We start from the raw sequence: 13,930 nt of genomic DNA on the forward strand, positions 1-13,930 counted from the left end.
GTGGCCCTGTTTCCTCATGACACCTGACACCCTCATGGCCAAACTAATCTGTCCCAACCGGGGACGGGTACCCAGACAACTCAACTGGGCTCACAGGGTTATCACCGCCTACCTGATCGGGGTAGCACGCGTGCATAATCCTCCCTCTTTGGAGGTACCGGTGAAAGGTCACGCGATTAGCCCAAGTCACGGCCATCCCATATCGACAAATGTGGTTGGATGGATATGCCCGTACAGGTGACTCGAGATCAACACACTAGGTTTGGTTTTACAACATATTTATTAAGGAAGGTTGGTTATCAACAATGACTTAACATGATGGTAACTGTGTATGAAACAACAACGGTAGAAACTCCACAACCTATCTCTATATCATGAGTCATTAATACAACACGATGTAAATGGCAAACTATTACTTTACAAGTTTTCACTATAAGTTAGACCCTCAGAACCCTCGCATAAAAACGGCAAATAAATCGGTAGCCACTAGAGCGGTGTTTACAACACAGATCTGGGACGTTACCAGAATAACTTGACCCTGGCTCAAGACGGCTTGAAAGCAGCACAGAGCATGAGGCGGTGTTGATAAGAAGAATGTAGCAGTTACCTAAGACGGCCAAAGAACAGCTCAGAGCATAGGGTCACTGCCACGGAAAGAAATTCAACAGCTGCCCGCGATGGCTGAAAAGCATCTCAGAACACGAGCTAGCTGCTGACAAGAGAGAAACATAAAGTCGGCATCCACCCCGGACGATCGAAAGAAGCTAAGACTCCCGCGTGGTGCCGTCATCGAAGAAAATCCGAGCAAGGGTTCGTCACAGTCACATACAACACATTACTATACAATCAGAAGCATAATAATTTAAACATGCAGGAATAACACAGAGCAAAGCTTGAGGGCATATATTAGATGGTCTGCTTACCTAGGGTCGAAGGATACTCCCGGAAGAGGTGCGGAGAGAATGCAGAAAGGACCGTCGGATACCGCTCTCTCTCGAAGGGGGCTGATTGGAGACAAGGGCAAAAGGGCCATTTTCACAGTGTAACAACCTTGTGGAAACGATACCAACATGACAGGCTCGATGAGACAAAGACGTGGGCTTTGGAATCACCTCAATCGGAGTCCCGAGCAAAAAGATATAGGGATTTTTTTTTCTATGCCCCTGGTTCGTTAGTTCTACTCATTCATCCCCACGCTCTTAACTTTTGCTCACTTTTCCCCACTCCCTTGCCCGAAACCCTCAGAACTAGTCACAATGGACGTTGCCGTCGGGTCAATGGCTTGACTGTTAACTCTGACTAGTGGGGCCGCATACGGCGGAGTAAACATTTTGACCGTTACGTGGTAACCAGTGGGGCCGCGAAACTGACACTCACTTGAATCAGATCCATTCACTTCCGCGCCTCCCCATCTGTCGCCGTCGTGCCGCCTCCGCCGCCATTGTTCCTCCTCCACCGCTGTCGTGCCACCTCCGTCGCCGTTGTCCCGCCTCCGCCGCACTCTTGCCGCCTCCACCACATCTACCCTCTCTAACCATCTAGGATTAGGAAGCGATGTCGGGGGGGCACCCCGTCCGGCCCATCGACCGTGGAGATGATTGGGTCGAATCAGAGGGTGATAATTCATGGATTCCACCTGGGTAAGCATCGTTTTCCTCTCAAATTGATTAGGACATCCGTAAATTAGGCGGTACTTGACCACCGTTGGCGTGAATCAGCGCAATTTATCTGAAAATTTTAGGCCTAACTGCGCCCTTTATCTTATTTCAAACGAATAGGGTTGATCCTGCACTTGCTTTTCGGCTGGCGGTTAGAAGGGAAGCTAGCAAGCTGCGTGGAACTAAACCGTATGCGATTTCTAGATTTTCTATCCTATAGTGGTAGAAACCACCATTTCGTTCAGAGATTTCCGCGAGGCTGTCTTTTGTGAGTATCCGCAGAGCCCTGCCGATGCTGTTGAACTGAGATATTTCAACAGTACTGAGCCGAGATTTCTCCCATTAACTTGTGATGAGAATCTGGGATTTCTATTTAGTTTGAATGCTGACAGCTGTTTTGGTAAAATCCATATCGGTGTGCTTCAGGCACGAAAACAACATATCCCAAAGGGTGTTCAGAAATCATGTGTCTGTGCTAATAGCGAGCGTCCTCACACTCCTTGTAGGTCGAGACCAAGTAAACCTAGTGGTTCTGAAAGACACAACATGTCGGTTGCCGCTAATTCTGCTACCTCTCCTCTCCCTTCTACACGTGATGTAGAAGTAGATGTAGAGCCTGACGAGGAAGTGCCTCGACATGATGATGAGGATGAGATTCTTTTCCCTGAACTGGTAGATAGAGTCCGTCAACAAGCAGTGGAAGATGAATATGCAAAGGAGCGTAGCAGTCGTGCTAGATTTGATGGCACTCATGATGAAGAGAGGGAGGAGAACATCGACTCCTTAGTTTTACAAGAATATGATGGTGAGGACATGCCAACAATTGAGTGGAAGAGGGAGAATCCCGACCTTACTCCAGGAACTGTATTCGAATCGATGGTGGAGTGTCATAATGCAGTGACTACATATTGCATTGTCACTGAAAACTCTTATGAGGTTGATAGGAGTGAGCCAGGAAGATTCACTATTCATTGCCCTTATGATAGGTGTAGGTTGCATGCATCCACTATGTGAAAGAGCAAATTGATTCAGGTATTACAACTAAATATTAATTGTACTATTTGTTAAATGTATTTGACATCATTTTTCACCTTGTTTCAGATAAAAAGCAACCTACACGGGCACACTTGCCCACCCGAAGGGGAGGGGGAAAGGAAAAATCTAAGCTTGCAAAGACTAGGTGGGTGGCAGATGCAATCTTGGATTGGGTGAGGGAAACACCAACAATTGGTCCAACAACACTCCATGGGAAGCTATTTGAGAAGTACAAGATTAATGTACAATACATGAAGATTTTCTATGCTAAGGAAAGGGCTCTTGATAGGATTAATGGTCCATGGAATGAGAGTTTTCAGTTGCTTTACACCTTCAAAGCTGAAGCGGACACGACTAGTCCAGGGAGTGTTGTAGAGATTGACAAGCATACAATTAAGTACAAATTAAAAGGGAAGACAATGGAGAAGCAGTGCTTCAGGAGGGCTTTCCTTTGTTTCAAGGCTTGCTGGAAGGGGTTTCTGAATTGTTGTAGGCCCTATTTGGCTGTCGACGCGACTGCTTTGAATGGAAGATGGCGAGGCCAGCTAGCAGCAGCTTCTCCAATTGGTGGACACAGACGGCTATTCCCAGTTGCATTTGGTGTGTTGGAGGTAGAGAGTGAGGAGAGTTGGGTTTGGTTTCTGCAGCAGTTGTGCAACATTATAGGTACACCATCAGGTTTAGTTATACAAACAGATGCTTGCAAGGGTTTAGAAACTGCAGTAGAAATTGTATTCCCTAGAGTGGAACAAAGGGAATGTATGCGACACCTAGCGCAAAATTTTAAAAAGAAATTCAAAGGCAAAGTTTATGATGAGAATCTATGGCCAGCATCATACGCATGTAGCTTGATGAAGCATGAGCACCATTTGAGAGTGTTGTATGCTCATAATCCTTTGGTGAAGGAGTACATGGATGAACATCATGGAAAGCAGTGGTCAAGAAGCAAATTCAAAAATCTGCAAAGTAGACTATGTGACCAATAACCTTGCTGAGTGTTTCAATGCAAAGTTCAAGTCAGTGAAAGGGCTTTTGTTGTGGCAAGCATCTGATAAGATCACGCAGATGATCATGGTAAAGAGAATTGGAGAAAAACAATATGTTGGCCATCTTATGCTCCCATCTTTGATTAAGGCATTGCATGGCAAGGCAAGAGGAGTAAGAATGAAATGCATTCGACCGTCGACATACGAGGCTGAGGTGACATACACTGAAAGTAAAAATAGGGATTGGAGATATCCAATGAACCTTGCAACCAATGAATGCAGTTGTAGACAATGGCAGATCCACGGGAAGCCGTGCATACATGCCCTACATCTCATGACTGTTATTGGAGGTGAAGATGGTGAAGTTGATCTGTATTGCTTTGAATATTTCTATGTTGCCAAATTTAGGGCTGCTTATGCTGAAAATGTGCCTACACTCTTGGGAAAAGACCAATGGAACATAGTAGACACAGGGTTCAAACTCCATTCCCCTGTACTGACTAGACCACTAGGAAGACCAAGGAAAAACGGGATAAGAGCTGGTGAAGAGGGTCGTGTAAAAAAACAGCAGAAGTGCAAAAGATGTGGTATCTTAGGGCATATTGCTAGGCTTTGTACCAATCCAGTTGATGCGCCATTTAGAGAAGAGGAACAATGGGCAGCAGCAAATGCAGAGGAGCATGCAATAGCACAGGAGAATGCAGCAAGTTTAGAGGATAATGCATCAGCAGAGGAGAATGCAGCAAGTTTAGAGAATGAAGCAACTGAATTATCTATAAGAGAGGAGGAAGTTATTTTGTCTACAAGAGATAAAAGACCTAGAGAGGAAGAAACTTCGGTTGAACCATCATCTCATGCGGAATTTGAAACCATGGGTTACGAAGGTATTGAAGCTATAAGAGAGGAGGAAGTTATTTTGTCTGAAGTTCCTTTAAAGATTAGTGAGCCCACAGATGACCGGCAACTGGTCAACACTTGCTCGATCAGTCAAAGCTCAACAAAACTGCCACCACCAGAAGTGGAGATCATAAGCAACAAGACAAAGCTTTCAAAAGCACAAAATATCCCAGCCAGGGAAACCAGAAGCAAGACGGTTAACCCATCCCGGAACACAAGGAGCAAGGCAAAGATTTGAATTTGAAATGGAACGCAAGTCATAAACTTTGAACTTTAAAGATTTGTAATGAGAATTCTGTCGTCAATTTGAAGTACTGTGAAAACTTGTAAGGTGTAGTAATTCTATATGTAAACTTTGAATTTGAACTACTAAGGGAAACTTTGAATTTGAACCAACACTTCAGTCCATTCCCCTGTGGTGTGAGTTGCACAGTTTGCTGAACAATTATAAATGTTAGGTGATCAATCTAATCTCTTTTGCATCTACAAAACATATAGTCATGAGAAATGTGCTCCAAATGAGCTCCAAAGCTAGGGTAAACAACCCCATTTGTAATCAAGTTTTTTTTGGACCTACTCCAAATGAGCCAAATATTTTTTATTAACACCAAATCAATCTATATAGTGTAGATTCGAAGAATCCCTATTTATTGAATTAATCTTTCTATTTGTACAGTTTTTTCAAAAACTATACTTGATAGACAAAGTTTACAATATGAAAATGGAAAACTAAGTTCAGATCCTTCTTATTCACTTTGAAGTAAAGCTTTGGTGATTTTTTTGATTTTTTTAAATTCTCAAAAACCGAAGGGAAACCCTACCTCCTCTCCTTGGTTTCTAAACGTTGTACATGATCGCTCATATGTGTGAAGGTTTTTAATGAAAATGTCCATAGACAAAGTTTATGATTTTTGGTTGGTAACATGTCACACAAGACAACATTGTGCGCATGTTTCATATTTTTTTGAATTAATGGTGCTCATTTTACCTTGATTGTGCGAGCTAGGTTTTTTTCATGAAAATGACCATAGACCAAGTTTAGTATTTTTCGTCGTTAGTGTGTCTTAGAAAACAATGAACGACGAAGGTTTCATATTTTTCAATTTTTTAGAAATTAGTTATGCTTAATCAAACCTTTGAAACCTCCTTGACCAGCTAAAAACCCCTCTAAACCCCGCGGGGTTTCGGCTAACCCTAGCTCCAAACGTTAGCCGTCCGATCATACCCTAGCACCAAGCGACAACCCTCAGATGTGGTCTTCTAGAAGTAACTCCGAGGGCAGGTTGCGAGCATGCTTCGCTCCATTGGATCACATGGACGGCTCCGCATCGTTGGATCATGGGGCGATCCACGAGACTTGTTGGTTGTGCCTCCCCTTTCTTCGGGTACCCCCTCCTCTGCTTCTTCTTCTCCGACGACGAGAGGAGCCACTCCTCTACTTCTTCTTCTCTGGCGACTTTGGGAGATATGTCGAGTTCCACTTCAGCCACCCGCCCCTCGTGGACCCAGTATGGTCCACTTCCCTTGGAGCGATGTCCTGACTGCCCACGCAGTGCGCCACTGGTACGGTTGACTTCGAAGGAGGTAAAGAATGGCAACTATGGGCGCGAGTTCGTGAAATGCGAGAGCAAGTCAGAGGGGCAGGTTAGATCTCATGATTTTTCTCGGATTTCTTTTTCTATCTGCTTTTAATTCTTTTTCAATCTGGGATTTAGGGTTCATGTTTTCGTTTCAGATCATGAAGGAATGCACACATTTTGAATGGCTGGATGACTAAGGTAAGTGGATTCAATTCAATGGAGCCCCAACCCGGGAGCTCAATCTGCCGTGAGCAACAACGAATTTGGTCTTTGGAAGTGCTGCTCTCATAGTTGGGGATGCAAATCTGAAGGGGGAAATAAATAAGATGAACAAGAACTTGAAGCAGATGATTCAATTGAACAAGCAGGCAAATCTAATAGCTTTAGGATTTTATCCCTTTTATTTTTGTGTAGTTGCTCTAGGATTTGCTTACTTGCTGGTCATCACTCGTTAGAGATGTTATTAGTGTGGTGCCATGTGCTCTAGGATTTGGTTAAATTTATGGATCATGTGCTCTATGATTTGCTTAAATTTGTGGATCATGTGCTCTATGCTCCGTGTTTCTTAATTTGCGGATCATGTCAGTTTCGGGTACCCGTCAGTTTCGTTACTTTTGTACACTTTCAGTTTCTTCCGTTTCGTCAGACAACACCAACCGCAGAAGAAAAAAAAGGTAGGGTCCAAATTGAACTAAGCTCTGGTTGGGTTGTCTCACTGCGTTGAGTGTCGAAGGCCCACGCGCTAGCTCTGTTTTTTCCTTTGATTATTACCATGGTAAATCCATTTATTGCCATGTCGAACAAAAATAGTGCATGATGGTAAATCGATTTATTGTTGGACTTGCACATGTCAAATTTATTTGTACATATCATGGCAATTTCCTTTTGTATATTGCATATGGAAAAACACTTTCATTTTTTGACTGTGGGTATTATAAACAAGTTTTTGTTGCAAGAAAATATTGTATACATGATTTTTTTATTAATAACATGTCAGACTTAATTATGTAGATCATGATATCCATCTGAAACCGCGTCTAAAATAAAGTCTGGTATCTCACGTAGCAAACATACATCCATAACATAAAAAGTAGCAACCATAGCATACTTCTTACATAAAACATAGGGCACCCTAAACCTTAGCATAGTCCACAAACTATTCAAAAATTAGCTTGTTTTTGTTCATACAATATACGGAATAGGGCCACCAACAATTCAAAAAAAAATAGCTTTTCTTCTTCTTCTTTTCAACATCAACATGGCTCATTTTTCTAGCTTTAGTTTCCTTTTTGACACTTCAACTACTCCATTATCCGCGCGTTCGAAAACTTGACCCTACTCTAAATGGGCGAAAACTTGCTAGTTTCATTGAGTAATGTAGAAGGGCTCGTGTACGGCACCATATCCATCTAGCGATTTATCTCACGTCAAATAAGATAGAAATAGCAGGGAAAAACACTGATAACCAACGACTTATCAAATAGGGATAGAAATAGCAAGCATAAAAAAGTTCATGGTACAACCAACGACATAATTAAGTTAAAAATATATAAAATATAAAAAGACCTAACACCCTAGGGAAAGACCAGGACCGGGATTTCACCACCATCTTCACTGCGCCTTCTCTTTACTGCTCCCTCTCCATGCCGTCCTAGCCGATGTAGTATGGGAGGCTGTGCATACCATTGCGGGTGGGGATGATGCAGTCGAAGTTTCTGTAGATGTTGTGGGTTGTGAATGCGATGAATGCAGATCCACACCAAAACACCTTGCCGAGGAGGTAGTACGCATCAAAACTGTTGGTGAAGGTGACGGTGAGCCCTATTGGCGGAGTCCTGGAGTTTGGACGCACTTCGTCCAGTCGAAACATCACCGGCTAGCCCACCGGGAGGTGGGAGAAGCCCGCCTGAAGGAACCACTCGGCAAACCCCCTTGCAACCCTCCAGCATGAGAACACCCACACATGGAGTGTCCTCTCCACGACGATGACGGTCGGATACCGTCTCTCTGGCATGGTCGGTGGGAGCTCGAAGGTGGGGCCGTTGTACTGCTTCCTCGCCTCTCTTTGAGAGTGCTCTGGGTTTGGGTGAAGGGGGTGATGCAAATGGATGTGTGGAGAATAGGTGGAGGGGTGGTGGTTTAAATAGGGAAAGGGGAAGGGAAGGGGAGTGGCACCGGCTGCGCGTTGGATTTGCTACCTTCAAACGAGCCGCGTCGATCGATATGCCAATTTAATTTCCAACTGGTTTTAATTGCCACGTTGAATAGATGTGAGTGGATCGAAAAGTGTGAAACAATGCTCGAGGAGACACGCGTGGGAGATGTTACGATCCACCGGTAGCAACCGTCCCTGCGCCCGTGGTGGCTCGCGTGAAAATGAGGCCGGTCAGCGTCCGTGGAGGCTCACGTGAAAAAGAGGCTGGTCAGCGTCTGTGGCACCTCGCGTGAAAAAGAGGTCGGTCAGCACATCGTGGCGGCGGGCGGCGGCGCATGCAGGTAGGCTAGCGACGTACATGCATGCAGGCTAGCTGGATATATCGTGCATGCATAACACGCTTCTGTCGTTGCGGGGCACGCACGATCCAGTTCTAACCACGGCCCAACGGGTTAACCGCGGCACCATCCCCCGCGACCCTACTCATCAGGTCCTACGGGCGACACAGTCAGCGTGGCCCCACTCGTCAGATTTAACGGTCAAAGCACTAACCCGACGACATCCACCGTTTGTTACCAGTTTTGAGGGTTTCGGCCAAGGGAGTGGGGAAAAGTGAGCAAAATTTAAGAGCGTGGGGATGAATGACTATGGCTAAGGAACCAGGGTCACAGAAATAAAAAAAAACCCAATGATATAAGCATTTCAAGAAGAAGGACCAATCTCCAATTAAAATAATTGACATTGGGTCCCTGAGAGAACAGCCGCTTGCGCCATCTCGGGAAATACGCTTTCTCCTAAGGGAAAGCGTATTTTTAGAAATATGCCTCCACTTATCCACCCTGGCGGGTGTCTGTGTCACCGACAGGTGGGGTCGGGGCCGACCTGTCGGGTCCCTTTCTCTGTTCTCTCTCTCCTTCTCCTACCTCCCGATGTTGCACGCAGAGCTTAGGAGGGCCGCCGGCGCCGTCGGTCGTTTCGGTGACTCTGGCCACCTCCGGCGACGCCCCGCCTACTGGCGTGCTCAGGGGAGCTAGCCCCACCCATCCCGGGGGTACACGGAGCCCGACGATGGGCAGGATGACGACGGCGTCCTTCATAGTGGGAAGCTCGTCGGACATTGCCGGCGCCAATGCCCCGGTCATCCCGCGGAGGAGCTAGGCGGTTCGGCGGCTTCCTGGGGACTCGATGGCTCCATTTGGGGTGGCTGATTGGGAAGGGGAGAGGCTGCTGCTCGGATTGACCCGAGGGGATCACGGCGGCAATCCCTGCCGGAGAGGAGGGAGAAGAGCTCCGGCGTTAGATTCTTTGGACAGTGAGAGAGCTAGGAAGGAGGGGAGCCTACCAGGGAGTCGAGGTTCTCGAGGAGGGGCACGGTCGTGGCTACTGACGGGCGGCGCCTTCGTTGCACCAGAAAGGAAATCTTTAGAGGATGCCTTTGGGACCCATGGACGCTCCCACCTTCTTTGCACTAAAGGGGAAACTGCCCCGGCCTGCCATCTATTACTCGCCTGTCCTTTCCTTCATTACCCTTGAATCGTGAGGCCCGGCCCTGCCTCGGAATGTCTGCCGCTCCAGAGGGGTCCTAAGGAGGCTCATGCGGGCCATGGCGCTGCTCCTCCTCACGAGGCTTGGCCCTTCGCGAGGTCCTTGTTCCGGGAGGTGTTGTTCTAGTCGTCGGCGTGTCGATGAGGTGGGCCCGCCCTGGGTCGTAGGCACACAGGTCTGGTTACCCCGGTTCCCAAAACGCCGACAGTATTCTACCATGCTATTCGAATTGGCGTACATGACCTGTAGCACGTATCAGACATTATCCCCGGTAGGGGATGTGAGGATCACCCCAGCCCCTATTCCAATGAGAGATTTGGACCCGTCGAAGTACATGGTCTAGTGAGCGTAAGTGCTATACTCTATGGGGATCTCTGCCTCTGTCCATTGGGCCATGAAGTCGGCAAGCACTTGAGATTGGATAGCTCATTGTGGCTTGTAAGTGATCTTGAATGGCAGGAGCTCAATGACCCATTTAGCTATTAGGCTGATGGCGTCCTTGTTGTTAATGATGTTGTCAATGGGTACCTCGGATGTTACCGTGACCACACATTCTTGGCAATAGTGTGTGAGCTTACGTGATTCCACAAACACTGTGTAGGCAATCTTCTGATAGTGTGGGTATCTGGTTTTGCATGGGGTACGCACCTTGGATACATAGTATGACGGCCATAGTATCCATAATTGGTGACCCTCGGCCTCTTTTTTTATGATGAGGACCGCGCTTTACCACTTGATTGATGTCCGAGATGTATAGCAACATCGGTTCCCACACGTTGGGTGCTACTAGAATGGGGTTGCTGGCGAGAACCATTTTGATTTCCTCCAGGACCGCCGCAGACTCGTTGGTCCACTCAAAGTTATCGGTCTTCTTAACAAACTTGTAAAGTGGGAGAGCTTTCTCGCCGAGGCGAGAGATAAACCAGCTCAATGTTGCATGCAGCCTACCAATTTTTGAAAATGCTTGAGCTTTGTAGGGACCGCGAGTTGTGACAAGGCTCGGATCTGTGCCGGATTGGCCTCTATTCCTCTTTACGACACAATGAATCCGAGAAGTTTGCCGACTGGGACTCTGAAGACACAGTTGTCCGGGTTAAGTCGTATGTTGTATTCTCGTAGGCTAGCAAAGGTATGCGTGGGGTCATCTACTAGCTGGCCGACGTGCTTGGTCTTGATGACCACGTCATCCACGTATGCCTCTGTTGTTTTGCCGATTTGTTTGTCCCAACATGTTTGGATGATGCGCACGTAAGTGGTGACCGCGTTCTTTAACCCGAAAGGCATTGTGTTAAATAAGAATGGCCCACAGGGGGTTATGAAGGCGGTTTCAACCTGATCAAATTTCTTCATTTTAATATGATGGTATCCAGAGTAAGCATCGAGGAAACACAGAGATTCATGTGTTGCAGTTGCATTGATAATTTGGTCTATTTTGGGTAAGGGAAAAGGATCCTTAGGGCAGGTGTTATTGAGGTATTTGAAATCGACGCATAGTTGCCAAGATTTGTCCTTCTTTGGTACCATGACCAGGTTTGCCTGCCAGTCGGGATGTTTAATTTCTCTGATGAACCCGACTTCTAGTAGTTTGGCAAGTTCATGACCCATAGTTTGACGCTTTGGTTCAGAAAATCGGCGCAATGCTTGTTTGACAGGCTTAAAGCCGGCTATTATATTCAAGTTGTGTTTCGCTAACCCCCGAGGAATTCCTGGAATGACTGAGGGGTGCCACACGAATGTGGCCCGATTTTCACGAAAAAAGGTGTGCAATGCTTGATCGATTGCGGGGTCCAGCTCGGCTCCAATGGACGCGGTTTTGCTGGGGTCTGTTGGGTGCACCCGAAATTTGATGATCTTGTCTCTAGGTTTGAAGGTTGTGGACTTGAGCCGCTTACCGAGGACCATGTCATCCTTGTCCACTATGGGACGGAGTGTAGTGTGTTATTCTGCGGCAAGGGTTTCCGCTAGTACCTCAAGGGCTAGGAATGTCGTTATATTTTCAGCTCGGAGGGCTCAGTTGGTGTCACTTATGATAGTTATCACATTGTTTGGCCCCGAATTTTTGAGCTACATGTATCCACAATATAGTATGGCCTGGAATCTTGTGAAGGCTTCGTGTCTTAACAGGGAAAGGTAACCACTTTGAAAGCGTACGATATGAAAAAGAAGTTCTTTAGATCGATAGTTCTCGGGCGTGCCTCATACCACGTCGAGAGTTACTTGTCCGGTACAACGCACTTCTTCCCAAGGGACGATACCTAGGAAGGTGCTATTGCTTTGTTCGATTCGAGACCTATAGAACTGCATTATTCCAAGTGTATCCTTTTAAATGTTGTTTAGACTGCTGCCCCCATCCATTAGCACCTTATTTAGTGTGAAGCCATCCACTATGGGGTTTAAGACTAGGGCGGCAGGTGCTCGTCCTGAGCTGGTGATCGGCTGGTCGTCCCTGTCGAAAGTAATTGGTGTGTCCGACCATGGGTTTGCCACCATTACATGATGGATTTGATGGAGTTCTCAAAGATCTCTCTTTATCTGATTTTTCAAGGAAAATGTTTCATAGATCATTAGGATCTCTGGATTGCTATCAGGCAGCATTCCTCACCGTTCCTCTATAAGTGGGGCCTTTAGGATGCCTTCTCCACTTTTTGCAACTTGCGAGACCATCCAACATGCTCCAATGTTGTGGGTGGAGCTTGTGTTAGGCTGGGCCGAGCGTATGGAACATGGCTTGTCCAGTAGTACACCGAGGACCCATCTGGCTCTCGTCCGTGTTTTGTTCCTTTTCACTACGGGCCCATATGTAATCAGCCCCGTGAATGGGGGTGTGCGCCTTCTCCGCGTCTCGTTTGCTCGATATGGTCAGGCTCCGTGAACATTTTCTGTAATTGCCAAGTGCTTTCCATAGCGCAATATTTGAGGACCATGTTTGACAGCTCGACGAAGGTTTGAATTTGGCGATGGGCGAGGGCGTTGAGGATGCCCTCATCATGGCAATTATGCCGGAAGGCATTAATCATCTCCTGCTCATTGTGGCACTCTGCGCTATCCTTGTTGAGGACGGATCTGGCCCAGAAGTGGTGTATTGATAACCCTGGCCGTTGTATGACCTTATATGGGTCCAATAAACAAAACTCTTTTGCTTTTCCCGAGGGATGCTTGAGTTGGGTGGGATGAAATTTTGTGTCCCCATGAGATGTGAGTTCGAGACCTCAGCGACTACGTCCCGCGCTTTAGTTGGGTTTAGTGCGCAGGCTTGGGGTCTATGATTATGACGAGACCCTGCTGCACTGATTCTGGGTCGAGTGCCGGATCGACCACTGGACCCGTGTTTTTCTTGGCACGAGATCCAGATTCCGGATTAATGGAGGAGTCTGGATGATCGGTTACTGGTGTGTAGACCGTCCTTACTTATGGTAGTTCATACAGGGATCACTTAGAGGGGCGCTCGACGATGGTGACCAAATGTGTGATGGGTGGGACACGAATTTCCCTGTCATCTGTTCTAAGATCGACTAACGTAGATCGGAAATTGGTTGCCGATCATGCCCACAGATTGGATCCAGTCTAGTAAAGCGTGTAGTAACAGGGTCTCAACGGAGTCCATACTGTTTGAGTGCTCGGGGTTGGCCCGCAACACTAATGCCCCAGGGTCGTTCAAGGATGATCCCGGGTCATGTTCGTATGAGCCAAATCTGGGAATATCGACAACGTAGACTCTAAGGCCAGACCAAGGGTCAAAGTCATCCCAGTAGTGGGATCCACGGCTTCCAAAGTCAAAGCATCGGGGATGGTGGACTCCTCGAAAGGAGCTAGGAACCTTGTTACCACAAGATCTCCCCGGGGGTGGGTGGTGAACTCTAGGCTCCGAATCCTTACTTCCTGACCGAGGGTGAAGCTTTCGACCTAGGCAATTTGGCCGGCCGAATCGGCATGCAGAACGATGCTTCCAAATACGAAGATCTGTCTGGGGACAAAGGCATCCTTATTGTGGATCTCTTCATTGATGACTAAGCATGCCATTAATCCTTCCTACGATCCTACAACGATACTCTCAATGAATGTACAAATGTCGGT

The sequence above is a fragment of the Hordeum vulgare genome, chromosome 3H, assembly GCF_904849725.1.
Source record: "Hordeum vulgare subsp. vulgare chromosome 3H, MorexV3_pseudomolecules_assembly, whole genome shotgun sequence".
Lineage (NCBI taxonomy): Eukaryota > Viridiplantae > Streptophyta > Magnoliopsida > Poales > Poaceae > Hordeum > Hordeum vulgare.